This window comes from Tinamus guttatus, unplaced genomic scaffold, assembly GCF_059628265.1.
Source record: "Tinamus guttatus ecotype Peru unplaced genomic scaffold, ASM5962826v1 Tinamus_guttatus_pri_ptg000052l, whole genome shotgun sequence".
In the NCBI taxonomy this organism is placed as follows: domain Eukaryota; kingdom Metazoa; phylum Chordata; class Aves; order Tinamiformes; family Tinamidae; genus Tinamus; species Tinamus guttatus.
This window is the reverse complement of record NW_028288586.1, coordinates 10,941,238-10,960,478: the sequence shown is the minus strand read 5'-3', so window position 1 is coordinate 10,960,478 and position 19,241 is coordinate 10,941,238.

The following is a 19,241-nucleotide window of genomic DNA, read 5'->3' as shown; positions in this document are numbered from 1 at the left end:
CACTGTGCCTTTGCTCCCCACCGAATGTTTCTGCCCTGTCACATGAATTTCTCTTATAAATGCTGGTTAAAACCAAAGAACCGTCTCCATGTTCCATGCATGTGTCATGTACTGTGATACCCGTGCTGCATGATTCACCTGCTTGTGCCATCTTGCATCTCAGGTTCATGCTGTATTCCCTGTGCTGTTCAGCTCCTCTGACCAAAGGCTGCCACGATCAAATTGCTTAGTTTTATACTTCCTCTTACTGTGCTGTGTAGAAGAAAGAGAAGGGATCTCGCAGTGCTTTGTTATGACAAAAACAGTGCAATAATCCAGATCTGAGACTGATGGCAGTTGTAAATGCGTGGGACGGAGTGAGTGTCTTTGTGTCTCATTTCATTGCATCAGATTTAACGCTAGGCAAATGTGAGGATAAAAACAAAGCTGTAATAACACAGTCACTTCCAAGAACAGACCTCACTCTTCACCAACTTTGGCAGCACAGGAATATCTTGCTGTAACTTCCAATTTTTGGTGGTCTTGATGAATTCTTATAACTTTTGTTTTTCCTTGTTTCTCTTGTTAAAGGTTGCTACCAGAATAGTTACTAGGGTAACCTCCTCCTCCTCTCTTCTGTGGTAGAAGGACTGCTCTATCCTCACTTACTAGTCCCGTGTTCCATATGGGCTCTGAGACATCACATGCAAAGCTGTTGTTTCCATTTCTTCTTTGATAAATATGTTTTTTCCTCTCCCCTTCCAAGTCTGTTTCATCAAACCTCTGGCCTCATGCCAGCAGGCTCTTTAAAACCTAACTTCTAAGTCATAAGTAAAGGATTGCATTAATGACTCTATTTCAAATATGGGGTATTTGGTCAGACGCACATTTAAGTACCAAGCTCCTAGCACAGAGGATCTGCCTTGCTTCTTGCCACGTTGCTGTTTTGTCCCGTTTTGCAACCCCACCTCAGGTTCTGTGGGAGGAGGCAGTAAGTGCGGCTGCCCGTGTCTCTCCATGCCGTGGAGAGCAGAGTGACCCTGGAGGGAGGCCAGAAGGAGGAGGCAGCCCCTTCCCAGGCGCAGTGTCCCTGTGCTTAAGCCCTCCTTTGGCCCATCCTCACCTGAAGAAAATACAGTGCCCCTTCACTGGCACCAGGACGGGACAGAACTGGTGCAAGGTTTGGAAGGGGAGAGCTCAAGCATCGCGAGTGTCATTAAAGGAAATGGGCTTTTTCCTGGCAATCTTTATTCCTTGAGCACGCCTCACACCCACCTCGAGAGCGCCTGCTGTGGCAGTGCCTCCTGCCCCAAAGCTTTCATGAGTCTGAGCCTCCTGGGCATGCTGTAGTAAGACGGGCAGAAAAACATGAGCACAGACAAGCTCGTCTGATGCTGAGTGGGAGAAGCACTGCTGAGTATTTGCAACCCTAATAACCTCTCCCTGTAGTCTGTTAATGTAAACAAGCACAAAGAATAGTACACTGGTGGGGTTGTTTTGCACTCTTCTTACGCACATTTGTGCTGAGGACATGCGTGACATTTGTAAGGTCAACAGAAGGGTAAACTGCGAAGTTAAATGACTCAGTGAAGTGACTATCAGTGCACAATATGTCCCTGCATTGTCCGTTGAATTTTCCTTGTCTTTAAACCACAGATCCGTTTAGGTTCTGGCTAAACAAATTTGTAATGATAGTGAAACAAGCATTGAAATGATTCACGTATCAATTGGCAGCTACTGTGTTTGTTAGGAAATATTGGGCTGTTCAGTGTTCCTAAGAAGGGCTCTCCTGTGCGAAGAAGAAAAGATATTTTTCTTTTCTCCTCCTGATCCTTGATTTCTTGTTCCCATTGGAACAAAGGCCTGTCAAAAAGCAAACTTGCTTTTCAACTTCTACTGTAACATATGCCAGTAAATGTTTTTTCTAAAAAATCCTGCTTTTTACTGCAAAACATGACATATTTGGAACTGCTAGTAATACGGTTAGTGACTTGGTTGAAAGCTTTTATTGTTCAAAATAGCTATGTACTGTGTTTATTATATCCTGAAAATGTTCCGTACTTTATTTCCTTCGAGATAGGTCTGTTGCCTGCTGCAGAAAAAATGGAGAAGTTTTCCCACTGGTTATCTTGAAAATGATAGTAAGGGGGAAAGTTTCCTCTCGGAATTACCCTCGGCCAACTGAAGAAGGTCTTTCAACCAACTCATATTTTGCCATTATTACTATTGGATTCTGGTCCAGTACTTAGCAGAGCAATCGTAATTTGAAAGCTTGGTAGGTGCTTGTGGCTTCTAGCAATGCAAGTGTACAATATTTAGCTGGAATTCAAGTCGATGAATGCAGCTTTCAGTGTTATGGCTCAAAAATGAAAATGTGTTTATTGTCAGATGAAAGTTGTTAATCTGGTACAAAGAGATTAAGTCTTCTGTTACAGCCTTTTTTTAGAAAGTTGCCAGGTTTTAGGCATCAACATCCGACGTCCATCAGAGGGGGCAGATTAACTGTACCATTTCTGCCAAGCTGCACATTGCTCAATCACAGCTCCTGTGCGGGAGGCAGCGTTGAGGCTAACCTCTACTCTTCAGCATGAGGTTTTCAAGCCCTTGTGGTGAAGGCTACAGGCTAGCACTGCTAATGATGCAAACGCAGCATCCCACTAACAATTTCCACTCCTCATTCGTCTTCCCTACTAAGCAGAAGACCTGCTAGAATATCAGCATCCCTCAACCACAGTCTGGTTGTGGTGACTTAACCTCGCAGTAGCTCTAGCCCGCTTGGTAATTCCAGCCCTCCGTTCATATGTGCTTTGCTCATCTAGGTAGGGACATTCCCATGCAGCGCTGCCCTGCTCACAGCCGGTGTCTGTCTGCGTTCCTCCTGGGAAGGATTTTTGTCTTTGGGTGCAGCCCCAGCTCCATAAAAGCTGATGATGAAATTCCCATTGACTTCAGTCAAGGGCTCGGCGTTCCCCCCCGTTCTTTCCTTGGTGCTGCCTTCACTCAGTGTGTGCAGCTCTGCTGACGTGCTCAGCTCTCTAAGCCTTCCTCCTCCACTCTTGGCTCCTTAAAAGATGATAGATACACGTAAATAGCAGATTCTGCAGTCTTTAGAGGGGTTATTTTGTGGTTTCCTGGAGAGTCTCAGCTTGCGTCTAGCTTGCTTCTCAGTCGTATTTTTTCCCCCTTCTTGTGAAACTTGTATGTGCTGAAGGCCCAGCCTCACAGGAAACCATCTTTAACCAAACCACAGCAACAGAATTAGCACATGTATCCCCCTGCCCAAGGAGTCTGACAGATCGCATGGGTGGCACAGTTTCGCAGCGCTAAGAAGCGCTGCCGCTCTGCAGTGGGAATGCACATGCTGCACAGGAAATCCCAGCGTGTTCCACGGCGGCTGCCTCGAAGGACCTGCGTTCGCTGCCTCTCACACTAACTCCTCCTGGGCTTTTTCTGCTAGGGGCGGGGAGGAAGAGGGACAGCACTTCAACTTTTATCACGGTTCACTTAAAAATAACAGGAGCTCTTCTGAGCTTCGAGTTATTTGCGCTCTGGAGGCTTTTGCCCCTTGAGAGTTGAGCAGGGTTTTGACTAGATCGGGGCTAAAATTCAGACACTAGTTAGCTAGAACCTTTTTGAGGTTGTCATTTGTTGTTTACCTGTCCCAGTCCTTTTTTCTTTCTAGTGCCTAATGGCTTTTTGCCAAAACACAAATTCATCTTTGCATCAGTACAGAACAGGTTCATTTGTTTATACTATTAATATTCTTCTAGTGGATTTTTGGGAATGCGCACATCATCCAAAGTTGTGCCTTACTTGTCTTTGTCTGCTGGTCAGTTTTTATGGTCAGTTTTGTTTTTTCTGCTCTATGTGAGGGATTCTTGCAATAAGCCCTCTGTGAGTGTAGATAATGCTGTTGTGTTGGCTACTAATGTGCAGAGTGCAACTCATCATGGGAAGTGTCCTTGTTAATGGTCAGCACAAGTCTTGTGAGCTTCCTGGGTTTTCCTATTAAGAAGTCCTATTAAGTGGTGAGTATCCATTGATAAGAAGCAGGGAAGTTCCAGCTTTAACCATGCAGTAGCCTATTTGCAGTCCCCTTGTAGCATGCAAGGTCCCGCACTTAGGGAGGAATAACCCCAGACACCAGTACAGGCTGGGACTGACTTTCTGGAGAGCAGCTCTGCGGAGAGGGACCTGGGTGTCATGGTGGATGACAAGTTGACCATGAGGCAGCAGTGTGCCCTCGTGGCCAAGAAGGCCAATGGGATCCTGGGCTGTATTAAGAAGAGCATCTCCAGCAGGTCGAGGGAGGTGATCCTGCCCCTCTACTCAGCCCTGGTGAGGCCACATCTGGAGTATTGTGTCCAGTTCTGGGCTCCACAGTACAAGAGGGATGTGGAGCTGCTGGAGAGAGTCCAGCACAGGGCTACAAGGATGATCAGGGGCCTGGAACATCTGCCCTATGAGGAGACTGAGGGAGCTGGGCATGTTGAGCCTGGAGAAGAGAAGGCTGAGAGGGGATCTGATCAGTGTCTCTAAGTACCTCAAGGGAGGGAGTGAGGAGGATGGGGCTGGTCTCTTTTCAGTGGTGGCCACCGACAGGACTAAACGGCCACAAACTGAAACACCAAAAGTTCCTCAGGAACTTAAGGACAAATTTCTTAACAGTGGGGGTGACAGAGCCCTGGAACAGGTTGCCCAGAGAGGTTGTGGAGTCTCCTTCTCTGGAGATCTTCAAAACCCGCTTGGACGCAGTCCTGTGCTACATGCTCTAGGTGACCCTGCGTGTGCAGGGGGCTTGGACTAGAGATCCCTTCCAACCTTAAGCATTCTATGATTCTGTGGTTTCCTGAGAATGCAAAAAAAAAAAAGGGTAACTTAGATCACATTCACTTTTCAAGCTGTTAAAGGATGGTAATTACTTGTTAGTGATATGATATATCACTTAGTGATACGAGGAATCATTTGAACAAAACCTGAGAGAGATCCCTTAATAAGTCACATAATCAGAATGGGAGGTTAGAATTCATGTTGAAAAGTTAATAATTGCCTTGTCTGGAATTTAATGGACATCTGAAACTGTTTCTGTTCTTCCTCTGATATCCAGGAATACTAGTACAGAAATTGTAACACTCTCTTGTGTGGTTCTTTTTGTTTGATTTAGTCTCCTCAGACTTCATAAGTTTTTCTGATATGTCCAACTCTTCTCTGACTGATCCAACTTCTGCTGTTGGCAATCTGGATTAATTTTATATATCTCTTTTAGTCTCTGGATGTGAAATAAAAGAGTAGAAGGCCAAATTCTGCTTCTAGTGCTGGTTGGCCACAGGAGCAATTACTTTTTTCCCTCTTTGATTTCCTGTAAAAAAGACATACCTTTATTTTAATGTTCCTCCCTCATTCTTCTTTTTTTTTTCTTTTTTCTTTTTTTATCACTCTTTTCTTCCTTCAGTGTCTCTTCTGAGTTCTGTCCATTTCTTCCTCAAAGCACAACTTTCTCATCCTGTCATGGGAGGCAGAAGAGAGGTGCTCCCCAAGCATCTCCTGCTGGTGGTTGTTGCAGACAGACTGTTGGAGGGGATGGATGTGCATCTTCACAAGGCAGAAACAAGCGTGATGTGAGGCTGAGGTGGCAGGCAGGCTTTGCTGGTTTTGGGATCAGTCCTTGCTGCGTGAGTAGCTCTGAAGACGGCCGCTCTCTGCAAGCAGCCACCTTGGCCCTTGCACCATGTTGCGCTGGGGTGATGGCTCAGGTGTTGTGGGACAGCTGCTCCTGTAAGCTCCCAAATCTCATCTCCGTCCTGCAGGCAAGGAAGAGAGAAAGACCAGAAGATAGTTGTATTTCACACTTGCTGCTTCTGTGATAGAGGAAGAGGCCTCAGGGCTCTCACATGTATAAGGAGATGCTAAAACTTTTGCATTTTCTCTCCCTCATCATCCTCCTTGAGTTTTTCCAGGGTTGAGGGTTGTCACTATGTGCATTTCTGCCATAGTGGCTTGTGCTATAGTGAAAAGGGAAATGGTTTAAAAGTATGTAGAGCTGCCTGGGGGATGAGAGAAGAGATCTGCATGGGACAAGGGTGTTTTTGATGTAGTGAGTACAGCAGTTCAGAATTGTCTTCCTTTCAGGCCAAGCTTCAGGCCTTCCCCACATCTTTCTAGCCTTTACACCTCTGTCTCTGAGGCTCAGACATGATCTGTAGGCTGATCTTGGTCCACAGCTCCCCTGCTACCTTTGTTCCTGCAGGAGCTGCTGTGTGTCTGTCACGGCATAACTTGATGACCGGGAGGCAAACAGCACGAGGGACCTGCGCGGGATGGCTGACACGACCCATGTGGCTGCACAACAGCCTGGCCGTGAGACACAGCTGCCCCCAGACAGCCCCGACCGCAGGTACAGAGCCCCGGAGCTGGAGGGGCAGGCGGGGGGAAAACCCGGCAGAATTTCATTAGCTGCCTGACAAAAAGGCTCTTGGCCCGTCGGCTGCGCAGTGAACTGGCAAATACTGCGCACGCGATCATCGAAATAAGGAGCCGTGACACAAAAGCTGTCTTGGCGTGCGCTGCCGGTGATGAAAACTGCGGGAGGACGTTGCGGCCTGGCGTCAGGGAGGGGTTTCCACAGCGCTCGCGCAGTGACGCCAGCCAGGCCGGGCCTGCTGTAGCACAGGCAGTTTTGTAACTGCATTTGTGTTCGGCCTGAGTCCGCCCCGCAGAAGCGGCCATTGGCGCTTCTGCCTCGGGAGTGACTTCAGCAGCGTTTCCTGCTTCACGTGCAGGAAACATGAAATGCTCCCATGTCCCTGCCTGGCAGAGGAGGCCAGGGAAAGGCACCCGTTGGGTTAGCGATGGCTGAGGGAATGAGTGAAACTGCACCCGTGTGACAGCACCTCGCGTGCTTGTGGGTCCTCCTGAGAGCACTTCCAAGGTTGGGCTCCACCTTACAAGAGCCAGGAACTGTAAATAACTCGGAGCACTTGTAGTTCCCAGCAATGTTGTATTGGCTGTTTCTCACGGTTCTGGGTAAGAGCAAGCCGGACCGTGGCAGGCAGCCATGTAATAATAATAGTAGGAGCCTTTGACCTTGCATAACCTGCCTAAGGTTGAGGTGACAGGTAGTTTGCTTTAAAGGTGGACACTTCAAGACAGGCTCTTGTTCTTCTGCTGGAGCAGAAATTTAAAGTTATGAGTATGTTTAAAGTTAAATAACAAGAAGCAGGTTTGCTCAGCCTTAACTTCAGCCCTGATATTAAGCTTTACAACTTACATGAGGTTAAAAAAATCCCCTAAGGAGGTATAGCAAAAAATAACTATTGATAATATGCATGAAATATGCCCCTCTTTAACGAGGTACCATGGAGGTTTCACATTATTGCAGTGGCTAATGGGATTCTCACTTTTGCTTCTGTTCCCTTCCCAGAATGTCCGTCTCAATGCAAGGTTAGCTGGACGCAGGGAGCTTTCCCTCATGCAGCAACACCTCCCTGCTCCGCGCAGCGCTCGGAGCTGCACAGCCGGCCGCCCCTCCGCTCGTCACCTGGGGTTTCACAGGAACGCTGCACACTCGGCGCACGCACGTGCCCCTGGTTGTGGCCGCTTGCAAAACTTGTTTGAATGCTGCAAAGCCAGGCGTCCTCCGCAGCTGCGTTGCCCTTTGGCTGTCACCGAAAAGCTTCCGCGCTTCCTGTCGAGCGTCCGGGGCTCCGCGGCGGGTGATGAAACCAGGGAATTTCAGCAAGCTCAAGACGGAAGTGAATGTTCTGTTCTCCTGCACGGGCATGTTCGGAAGTGCCCCGGTGGCGCTGGGGGAGGGGAAGTCAGGTTAAAGTCACAGTGGGAAGCAGCTCCTTTTCTAGAGAAAATAGATGCAAAGTAACTGAATTTTTCAGAGGTCAAACTGAATTTTTCAGAGGTCTCCGATTTTGGAACTGTGCCGACTGTGTTCTGTTGGATCTGAATGCTCTTTCCTCAGGACTGTGAAACAAATGCCATGTTATATAGTGAGCAGGTTGGTTAACCAAAGGGAATTTCACTTTGCTTCCGAGATGGGAAACCACAATACGTGCAGCCTCCTCCAGCTTATCTAGTGGGCATTCAGAGAAAAAATCCTGGGGGTGGAGGATGTGGGAAGTACTAAAAAATCAAGTTCATGTTACTTTAGTCCTTTCGGAGCCTTTGCAACAGACCTGTTGTGTGGGTGGAGGGGGATGTGGAGCACCGCAGTTACCTTTGAGACCTTTTGTCTCCTCTTTCAGCGCTGCCAAGATGGGTTTGTAGCCAACCCTTTAGGCAGGTATTGGGCATTATTTCCAGGTACCCTCACCAGACACTCTACTTGCAGATGTGTCTATACTAAGGCTATTACAGTGTCTTCCTCCAAACGATCTCTTTTAAGACACACATGTTCTTGGGCTTCTTGCTTTGATGATGCAGTGTCCACTCTTACCGAATGACAAACACCAAGCAAAACATGTTATCTGCTGCTGAGCTGAATAGTCTAAGGTAGTCTGCACACAAAGAAAATATATTTTTCTTGATTTTTTCCCCTCCTCCCATGTTTCTTTATACTTAATTTATATTTCTATTATATAAGTTTTTGTGCTTCTGACTTGAAGAGATTTCAAGGTGAGGAAGGATTTGCAAAAAAACAGCTATTTCTGCTTGCTTTGTACCATGAGGATGTCTATCCTTTCAGTTGGATTTCTGCCTGGATTAGACCTTTTGAGTGCTGTTTTGTAGGAATAAGCATGTAAAAGAGGTATGTGGATGCAGAAGAATGTTATGTGGTATCAACTACTTAGCAAGGTTAGCCTTTCCTTCAAGTAGTTCCATGGCAGAGGGTTACATGTGCACCAGGTTTGCAGTCATCAAAAGGATTATAATATATCAGTTTCCTTTCTCTATCATCAGCTTTCCAGATGTTAGGAAGACTCCTAGAATGGAAGGGAGTGAAATAGATTATACAACCCCTGCCCTTTGACATGGGCTTTCTGTAGGAAACTCCAAGACACAAGAGAAGGTACAGAACTTTGTTTCCTTTCAGTAAGTGTACATAAAAATGTCAGTCCTTGATAAGACAGTCTAACCTTCAGCCTCTGACAGAGGCCAGTAATAAATAAGATGGCAAACTGCCCTGTTTCTGATGTTATTTCCTTGAGGATTCCCCGCTGGCTTTCATCAGCTGGTGATTTAGCATTCTGAGCCAGGTGCTGTATCCACAGTTGTGTTTAAAAGCCAACAGACTTTTTTTCTTTTAACTTCTCTAATTCTTTTTGAGCTGCTTAACCCTTTTGGCATTCAGACCAACTCTTGGCAATGAGTTCCCAAACTTGCCTATACATTTTTGGCATACAATAATTCTTTCTGTTTTCGGAGACTTTGGCACTCTGAGATGCCTAAGGAGTTAACATTGCAGCAAAATTACAGTGGGGTTATTGTGGAAGCTCTTCAGGAGCTTTTAAAGAGTTATAACTACTTTGAAAAATGCTAGTCTGCTATTTTGAATCTGTTGATCTTTTTTTGGAAAAAAATGGAGAAGAAAATGCAAGTAATTTATTCTTTGAGCTTGCCATTAAGTGAGGCTGCTGCTGAGATCAGATTGTCCCAGAAAGATAGGGCAGGCTACTTTTATTATATGGAAAAGGGCAAAATAATATATCAGACATAGTGCCTGAGCTGCTTTCTCATCGTACTGGTCGGTCTCCACAAAATTCTACCTTGAAATAACAAGTGCATCAAAAAAGACATTAGAGCTTTTTCTAAAGCATTAAACTTTCATTTCTGGAGGACTTCATTGATTTCCATCCAGGCAGCTCCAACACGGGTGTCTGAGGAGTCGTTTCATGTTAGGACTGTGATGCAAAGGCAACATTAAGTCTATGATGCGTTTTCTCTCTTTGCCCTTCTTTCACCTGCAGCTTTTGTTCTGCTTTTCTGCGTGCTTTGGGCGCACGTTCTTTTCCTCTTTATCAGACAAAAACCCCTTTGCTTCCCCTGCTTTTTCTGTCCATCCCCAACCACTTTATTTGCTTTTCTCAGTCCTTTTTCTCAGCCGTCTCAAGTCTTTTCCTTCCTTGCAAAGGAGCCAGTCTCTCAGTTTTGGTGGTGCCAGGGGCACAGTGTGTGTGTCCTCCCAGATCCTTGTGTCATCCTCTTCCCACGGGAAGTGGGTGCTGAAGCCCAATGTGTGATTCCACTTGCACTGCCCAAGCCTTTCCTCATGTTTCTTCCCCATCGGCCCTTCCACTTCCCATAATTTAGTGCTCTTTTCTGCTGTCCTGTTTTTGCACCCCAGCAATGCCAGGCAGAGTGAATAGAACTGCAGTTACTTGAAGCTCTGAAGCTGACCTCAGCCTCGTTCCTGCAAACCTGACCGCATGCATCACAGGAGCAACAAAACTGGCGTGTGCTGCTGCGTTTCACCGATGCTGTGGGTGGCAGAACCTCACTGCTGCTCTGCTGAGCCCTGCAGCGCTGCAGTTCATGCTGCCCAGCCCGGTCTCCAGCGCTGGGCGGTTGGTGGCCGTGGGGGCACCTCTCAAGGAGTGTCACCCTTGTGTGTTGAGTGACTCCAGTGTTCACCGTGTTGGAGGCAACTGTTGGAGCATTAACTGCTGCAAGTCCCTGTTACCAAGGACAGAACGCCTGCTTCAATGCCAAGATCTAGAAAGAGGAGCCTGAGATACTGGATTGAGGCATTAAGACTATGGGAACTTTTTTAGTTGGGCTCTGGGACTTTTTCATACGGAAAAGGGCGATGGCACAGTGTACTTGTCCCTTCTTTTTCCCATTGTTTTGTATTAGTCATCCCTGCTGCTAAAGACCAGCCCAGGTTAAAGGTGCTAAGGTGACTCAGTTACTCTCATCCCTCAGAAAGGAGGGTGCAAACTACAGGAGGATGCAGTGGCTGGATCTGGCTATGGATGTGAAAGCTTCGCTTGAGCTTGTTATCCCCGTGGTGGTGATGGAGAGAGGGCCCTGTGCAAGAGTCAGGGAACAATACTTTGGCCAAGAAAAGGGAATGAAAAGCTAAACTTGGGAGAATGGAGAAGGAAAGAGGTGGGCATGAGAGGAACTGAAGAGCAGGAAAGCAGGAAAATGAAGGGTCTTTGTATCGTAGGAATGGCTTGGATCTGCATAGATGAAGTTTTGGGGAAGATGAGAAAACAAAAACTCCAAAATCTTGCATAATTTCAGGAAAATAGGGAAGTTCATTTGTAGGAGATGCAGATCAGCACCATGAAGGTGCAATATTGTTTTCTCTGAGTTTCGTGCCCTTGGAGCAGAGGAAGCGTGTGATGATGCAGCTCGCAGATCCGCACCTGACAAAACCTCAAGTCATTGACAAGGGTTAGTGTTCAAGGAAGAAATTTAAAAGGATGAGAGATTTGAAATAATTGAAAATATCAGGACTGAAGATGCTCACTGAGATTTTGAAAAAGGTATTCTTACCTTGGAGAAAGTTACCTTGGCAGAACCAAAACTTCAGTTGAAATTAAACCTTAGTTAAACTTTCTTTCCACACCTCCCCTGGCTGAGAGACCAACAACTAGAATGCCAAGATGGGGAGCGGGCACAGCTGAAGGGCAGGAGGGCCATCCTCAAGTTGGTTCTTCCACGATTGCCTTCCTGTGCCCTCTTAATGTTTATATGTGTAGTGGGAAAAAGTCATCAAGACAGGATGGAAAAATACGGGTGATTAGAGCCCTGCCCAGGGGCAAGAAATATTCCTCCCCTGCCGGCTTTGGAAAATGGGCTCGGACCTGGCCGGGAGAGCTGCTGCTGCTGAGCAGCTCTGCCTCCACGTCGAGCGCGCGCTGTTGGGCCGTGCACGCACGTGGGTCTGGCGGTTACTCGTGGCAATGCTGACCACGAGCAGCTGCAGGGGCTGGTTCCTCCTCAGCTCCCTGCGGAAGTTCCGGGGATGGAGGGATGCGGGGCCGGCAGAGAGTGGCCGCTGGTTCCTGCCATCCTCGTTGCTGTGCTCCAGGTGGAGCTAGGAACTATGGAGCGGGAGCGGTGCCCTGCTCGCCTCGGAGATCCCGACAACGACAGGAAGAGGGGAAGCTTCCCGATCAGAGAAGCTAATAAAATCTCCTGTGCTGGAAAGTGAAGCCTGGAAGGGAACTTAAATAGTTTCCTTGTCTTCTGCAAGGACACAGCCTGGCTACCCTCAGTCTTCTGGCTTCTGTCATATTTTGTAATCTTTTTGAAGAGTCTCTTCTCCAGAGAAACTCCTCTTGACTTTTGTCCGTTTTTTCTCCGTATTTTTCTTTATGTATGGTGATCAGAACTCAGTGCAGTATTTCAGCTGAGTTTCCTTGATGCCACGCAGGGCAGAGGGATTTCCTTGTGTTAACTGTCAGCTCTCCTGTTTTTTCTCTGTAGCCTGGCTCATTTTTTATGACTCCTCATCCTGCATTAGTGCAATTGAGTAACCCTGAAATTGTGCAACTTTGCATTTGTCCTGCTGCGTTGCTGCTTGTGGCTCTCAAAACACCTTTGCCAGGGCTTTTCTCACCAACCCCAGTTTGGGATTTGCTTGTCAGTTTAATAAATTTGCTCTGTTCTGTTGTTGCCCAAGTGGTAGTGAAAACATTTGTGCGCTGTATCCAGGAGCAGTCCATGCAGAGCCTCGCTGATATATTCTGTTGGCCTTGCAATCAGTTTTGAAATTCTCAGTAAAAAAAAAAAAAAAAAAAGTATCTACTGTTTTCCTTCTGTCCACAAAAGTTGTTACTGAGGGCGGAATAGAGGAAACTTAATCAGTTTGGCCAGGTGTAGCAGCCAGCAGGGAATTGTCACTATTTGTCACCAAATCACCTCCTTTAGGTCAGGTAGAGACTCATAAATCTTGTGTTTGTTCCCATCTTTTTCAGTGGAAATTAAAGTTAATCCATCTCCCTTTTAAAGGGAGCTGCTTCCTGGGCTTCTGGATGGGGCAAAATGAGCGATTACCTTTCTGAATGTGGATGGGGAGGAAGGGGTCAGGGGAAAGGAAGGAAGAAGTTTTTTTGTTTTGTTTTGTCACAATAATTCACCAAAATCACCAGGACCGTGCCTGGTTCTGAAGCTGTTTCAACCGTTCTTAAAATACTGTGTGGTAAGTAACGTCAACCCAGTCAATTTGCAAAAATCTGATTTATTTAAGGAATCCCTAGTTTAAGTTCATTCTCCTTCATTATTGCTCGCTTGCTGTGTTAACTGCCCTGGTGCCCTGCTCTTTTGTAAAGCAGGAAACACCATTATCCTGGACTTTTTGTATTGTCCCTCAACAGTTTTTCTCTATCCCCTGCCTTTGCCTTTCTGTTTCAGGTTAATATTGGAGCTCGCAGTGACCCTGTGCACCTAAGTGAGAGTCCAAAGAAAAACTGAGGTTTGGTGTAATTATCTGTAAGTTAATGACTGTATTAACTGTGAACAGTTACAAGATGAGAGGATCAGCACCATCTCTATTGAGTAATGCTGCTCTTTCTTCACTTGTGATTCGAATCCCGGGTAGAAAACAACAGCAGTGAGTTTGCTGGTCTTGTTCTCCTCATGGGGTGAACTTCCACCTCCGCGGGCCACCTCTGCGTGGCCCAGGAAAGCCCAGGGCTTGCAGGTCACGTTGGTGGGACGCTCACAAGCTCCTGCAAGAGTTTCCACGACAGCTTCTTGCTTTCACTCAAGGCCGCTATTTCCTTACCTTTGCAAGCAAGAGAGTCACCCTAGCATTTTAATGTGTGGAGGGGATGCTGTAAGAGCTGAAATAAGTGTAAGGGGGTTTTATGTTATCGCCCACTGGTTTGCACATGACTGGGTGTGATTCATGGTCTTCACAGAACAGGAGAAAAACTCCAGAGAGAACGCTTTAGAAATATCGTCCCATTAAGCCATAAGGGAAGAAAGCAAAAGAATGGAAATACTTGCTGTGCCCCAGGCTTACTGTAAAACCTTTACAAGTTGCAAAAAAATGCAGAGGTGAGGGGCAGTGAAGTCATGAAAAAGACAAGATGATTTCAAGCTAAATTCAGATGCGACAGAGGTGGGCTCTGATATATGTATAGAGAAAAGGCACTATCAGGCTTTTAATTTACTGGAATTTAGAGACCTAGTTATAAATAACTACCTGCGTTAGACCTCCTAGCTTTTTAGGGTTGCCTCACTTCCTACCAGTTTCTTCACTGGACTTGCAAAACAAATGCATGCGTTTGAATGTGGGAGTTGTAGAACTTGTGAGGCTGCCAGAGGAGGAATTTTTTCCTTCCTCATCATCCTCCATCACTGCAAGCAGTGGATGGTGTTGTGATTCTCATAAATACTTCAGGTAGTGTTTGTTTTAGAAGACATGGCAATGCCAAATATGCTGTTTTTTTTTTTTTTTTTTAAATACCCAGGACTAGTTTCTGCGGTAACTGGCTCACTCTTCTGCCTAATATTTCAGCTGAGGTTGCAGAGGTCTCCTCTGTATCTCCTTAGCTCATTTACCTGTAGATTTTGAATACTGTGACCTCAACAATTAAAAAAAAAATCACTTTTGCAGTGTAGAGGGATAATAGGTCTGTGTTTTTCCTGTGAGGGTGGTCAGACACTGGAACAGATGCCCAGAGTGATGGAGTCTCCTCATTTCTCGTCCGAGGAGGTGCACAGAACCGAGCTGGACGTGACACTGAGCACCCTGCTGAGCAGTGGGCAGGGAGCTCTGGGGCTCCCTTCCAGCCTCTGTGATTGATTCTGCAAACTTGCAATTGGTTGTGATGGCCATCACAAATATGGCTTAGAAAAATAATTTGTGCCTAGACCTGCTGCCTTATAAAATTTCCAGTAAATTTCCTCTACAGCTCTATGCTCATACACTTTCTCTGTGAAGTTTAATTTGTATCAGTAGTCTCTCTTGCATTCAGAATTTTCTATTAGTGGTTTAACACATGCATAGAAGCTATTGTATCATTTTGTAAAGATCACTTTCTTCGTGGTCATTCACGGCTTCCAGATCAGTAAACATTATAGCCTTTTGATTTGTTTATATTATCCCCTTTTATATTTGACCTCTTCCTTGCAAAGGACTTGAGTGGAAATCCCAAGTTCCAGGCACATGCACAAATACAAGCTCATTTTCGTGCTCCCACGCTCTGTGGCCCTTGCTCCAAAGGGATTCTGGCTTTACAAACGTGATGGATCCCACGCTGCTCACGCTTGGGCCTTGGTTACCTGCAGCCTCCTGTGTAGATCAGAGCCATCCCAATTCGTGAATGCCTGCGCCAGTAAGTGGGTTAGTTGCAAGACTGTGGCTACAGTCATGTAGCCTGTGTAGTTCTGTGTTGCAGAACACCTCGTTTCTAAATGCCCAAAGCGACACGTGTTTGGAAATGCAGGTGAGGAAAATGCTCGCGCAGAATAAAAGGGAGCTTTTGAACCACAGTGTGAGCGTGGAAATGGAGCAGTGGGGTGGTGCTGCTTGGATTGTAATTACAGTTCGCAAAGGTTTTTGGAGTGTTTATGTGTTGCCCTGGTCAGAATGTTCATTTAGCCCACACTGTGTTTGTTCAAGAGTATAAACACCAAATCTAGGTGCAGCTTTAAACTGCAGTGGTACCTTGAGCCTCAGGATCGGCCTCCTCAAGGCATGTAAAATCAGAGACTGCAGAGATGCAAACAGATTTGCTTAGCTGGGGCCTTGCAAAGCCCTACTGAGACACTCCACGTGCCAAAGCTGACCGTGCTGCTCACTGGGTCTGCGTCAGCCACGTGCCCCAGGGTAAAAGCAGCTCAACAGGGTGAAAGGGGACAGCCCTCTGCACCGAAGGACAGCTCCGGCATCGGGCGCTGGCGGAGCTGGCTGCCTCCCGCCATGCCCTTGTGTGGCTCCGTGTCCCACAGCTCAGAGAGCAGCTCAGCCAGGATGTGCTGAGCATGGCTGCAGGACTTTCCTCATGAACGCACAGGATTGTCTCTTTAATACCCTGTCAAAACAGTTGCCGCGTCTGCGTAAAGGTGGTTGTTCTGGTGTAAGCACCATCTGTAGGAAAAGCAGCTGCAATGCCCCTGTTGTGCTCAGAGTGAAGCTCACTGTTTATAGGAATTGCACCCTTTTCCTTGAGTTGAAAGCCACAAGGTAGAGACTGGAATTTGATTTTGATATTATGCAATTAAACTTTGATCAAACTTTTAAGTGATAAAACACTATAAACAGAGTCTTACAGATAAACTGCTCCAAGATGCAGAAGACTCACTCAAAACAGCTTGTTCATAAACCTTGGGGTCCTCTTCTTTAGATGCATTGGGCATTATGTGCCTCTCTGATTAGGGGTGAAATGTAACAACAGGCCAGTTTTGTAAAAATCTCTTCTAGAAGTTTCCTCCTGCTTGTTCTTCTGTGGCCGTTGAAGTGCAGTAGGAATACTTACAAATACTTCAGTGCAAGCAACCTCAAAATCCTTCAGTTGCCCAAACTATGAAGAGCTCAGATAGAAATGTTGAGGACTGTGGGATCTACATTTGTTTACAGCTGCTGCAAGACAACAAATCACTTTTGGAAAAATAAAAGGTAGCAGTCATCAACCTTTCCAAACCATGAGAGCCCCTTCCACTGCTTGAGTGTTTCCCAACCCTGTTACTTCACAGTGTTGGTGACCGCTCTGTTAACGCGCGCGCAGGAGCACGGTGCCAGGTGAAGGCAGGGTGTCTTCACACCATTTGGCAACACTGCGTGTTTGAAGTTCCTCAGGGAGGAAGTGGTTATTCGCTCTGCTGCCGTTTCATGAAGGATGAAGCTCCAGTAAACTTTCCCTGCGAGAATCACCTGGAAATCACAGCGATAAGACAGAGGATTAGCCTGCTGTCTGTGAGATGCCACGGGCAGGAACTGCGAACTCGGGGTTTGCTCTCACCTTGTTCTGGGCTGAGCAGAAAGACCAATGACACCCCACCGTGCAGGAATTGCCCTGGAGCACCCGCTCTTTTGCCTCCTCCCAGTTATCCTGGGTCACAAGGAGGGCTGTGCAGGAGGCTGCAGCTGCAGTGTAGGTGCAGCACGCCGGGGCCTCGGGACAGTTCACAAAATTGGTTGCAGCTGGTTCCTCGGGCAAGGAGGTGGCTGCTCTCATCAGGTTTTTCCACCACCTCAAGCTGCTGCAGCGGCACCATAGGGAATTCCTTGCCTGGTGTGTGTGGCGTGGGAGGGGGAAGCTGCCTGCGCCCACGCCGCCTCCCAGCCTCAGCCCCAGGGGCGCTTCAAACGCCCTCACTCAGTGCAGACAAGTCTTTAAAGCAGCCCAGTCTGTCCCTTTGGCTTCTCTCAGCTGTCCTTCTTTGCCTTGAGGTCCCTCTCAAACATGTTCAACCTTATTTTCCTTTGCAGACCTGCTCTGCTGCACAGCACCATGTTGTGCACAGGGAGTGATGGCACTGGGCTGCTACACAGCCCTGTCCTCTGCAGTGAAAGGAATCCCTGTTTCACCTGTATCACAGATCTTTCAGGTTGCCAGAGACTTCCCATCTTCCCCAGTGCAATCTTCAGCTGCTCTGGGTGTTTGCTGCCAGCTTGGAAGCTTCTCCCAAGAAAACCATCCCCTTAATGGTGCAAAGCCTTGCAGGTGCCCCGGTGACACGATGTGTGGCCGCAGAGCGCCCTTTGATCGCCACAGCACTGCGTGGTGAAAGAGGCACTCGCAGGAGCAAGAAGGTAGCTCGTGTGGTGCTTGGCACCTGGCTTTCCTTGTCGTTAGAGCCACCCGCCTGCGGTGGCTGCTGTCACCGGCTCTGGTTCCTGCTCCAGGAACCACTTTGGTGACTGAGTGATAAGCACAGAATGGAAGAAGGTGGAAGTGGGCTGACAGTGATCAGTAAAGTTGACAGTAATGACAGAGTTTATCCTGCATTCTTCATCCTCTATCAAAGGCTAAAATCGCGTCTGGTTTCAGCAGAGGGAAAGGATGTGCCCGTAGCTTGCGCCCAAGCATGGCTATTGCCTGTATGAGCCACTATATTCCTTTATTGCTTCTCCAAGGCCATATAACCTTCATTTTTATCCCTTAGCTCTCTTTCAGGAAGTTACTTTTCACGTCTAATTTGAGGCGTGATCCTGCAGTTACTGGCACCATGTATCTCAGCTTCCTGTTCAAAACCTGATTTCAGGACCCTGGCCTGTAAGTAGAAGCTTAGTGTTCTGAAGCATAACTTATTTGCTCTTCCAAGAGACTATAGACACATCATATAGAATCATTATGTACTCTTGGGTCCTCACACCTCTTCTCCTTTGAACTTACTCACCTTGCTAGGAACATCCTGTGCAAATCAGTACTGCTAATTTTTGGATTGTTTTAGGAGCAGTTCATTAGAGTAGGTCTGTGTGGACTTTATTGGTAGTGTATTCTGTAACTTCTAGACTTTTAAATCTTCCCACTTCTGCTAATGATAGATTTATATTTTAACAACCCTTAGACCTTGCTATAGGAATGCTACCTGTGGGCAGCTGCACTGGTAGGGTGGTCCTCCTCCTCATGCTGCAGCAGCAAGGCAGTGATGGATGGATTTGCTGGCCTCATGGAGAGGGAAGCTTGGTCCTGGAGAGCTATTACTGAGATGGAAATGCAGGGTCCAGGTGAGCCTGCATCAAGGTGCATGAAGATGGGAAGAGGTGCCCCCTTTGCAGTGCTCAGAAGGAGCCTCAGGGCCTTGCGAGCAGGCTGGGCTGCAGTGCCGGGTTGCTGGCAGAGCTGGTGTTTGTTTCGTGCCCTGGGCTCTCTGCCGCACACGTGCCCCGTTTGCCTCCCGCCTCAGAGGCGCAGGTGCCCGGTGCAGGTGCTGAGCAGGAGGTGCCCCCAGCTGCAGCTGCGCTCGGGCCTGGCGAGGGGCGCGGGGCTGCAGCTGGAGCAAGGCCTTCCCTGGGACCTCGCCAGCCTGGCAGCCCCACGGGTCTGGGTCCGCACCCTCTCCTGTCCCCATGCCACACGTCTTCAGCACGCACCCAGCTGGGGGCTCCCCCCGCCCCTGCGTGCAGGAACGCGCGCACACCCGGGAGAGGAGGCGGCTCTCCAGCCTCTGCAGAGCAGCGAATCGAATTGAGCTGGAGAAGCCTCTGCCCAGCTCGGTCACGCTGTTCCGTGCTGCTCCGTTGCTCAGGAGGAGGGTTGGGATGTGCTGCAGAGCGCAGCAGTAAGAAAGCGCCGTGACGCGCAGGGGAGCGCTGCCTGGGTGTGAGCATCAGGCTTGTGCAACAACAGATGCGCCCCTGCTGCAAAAACCACCTGTGGTGTTTGCATGGCACCCCCAAGGTGCCT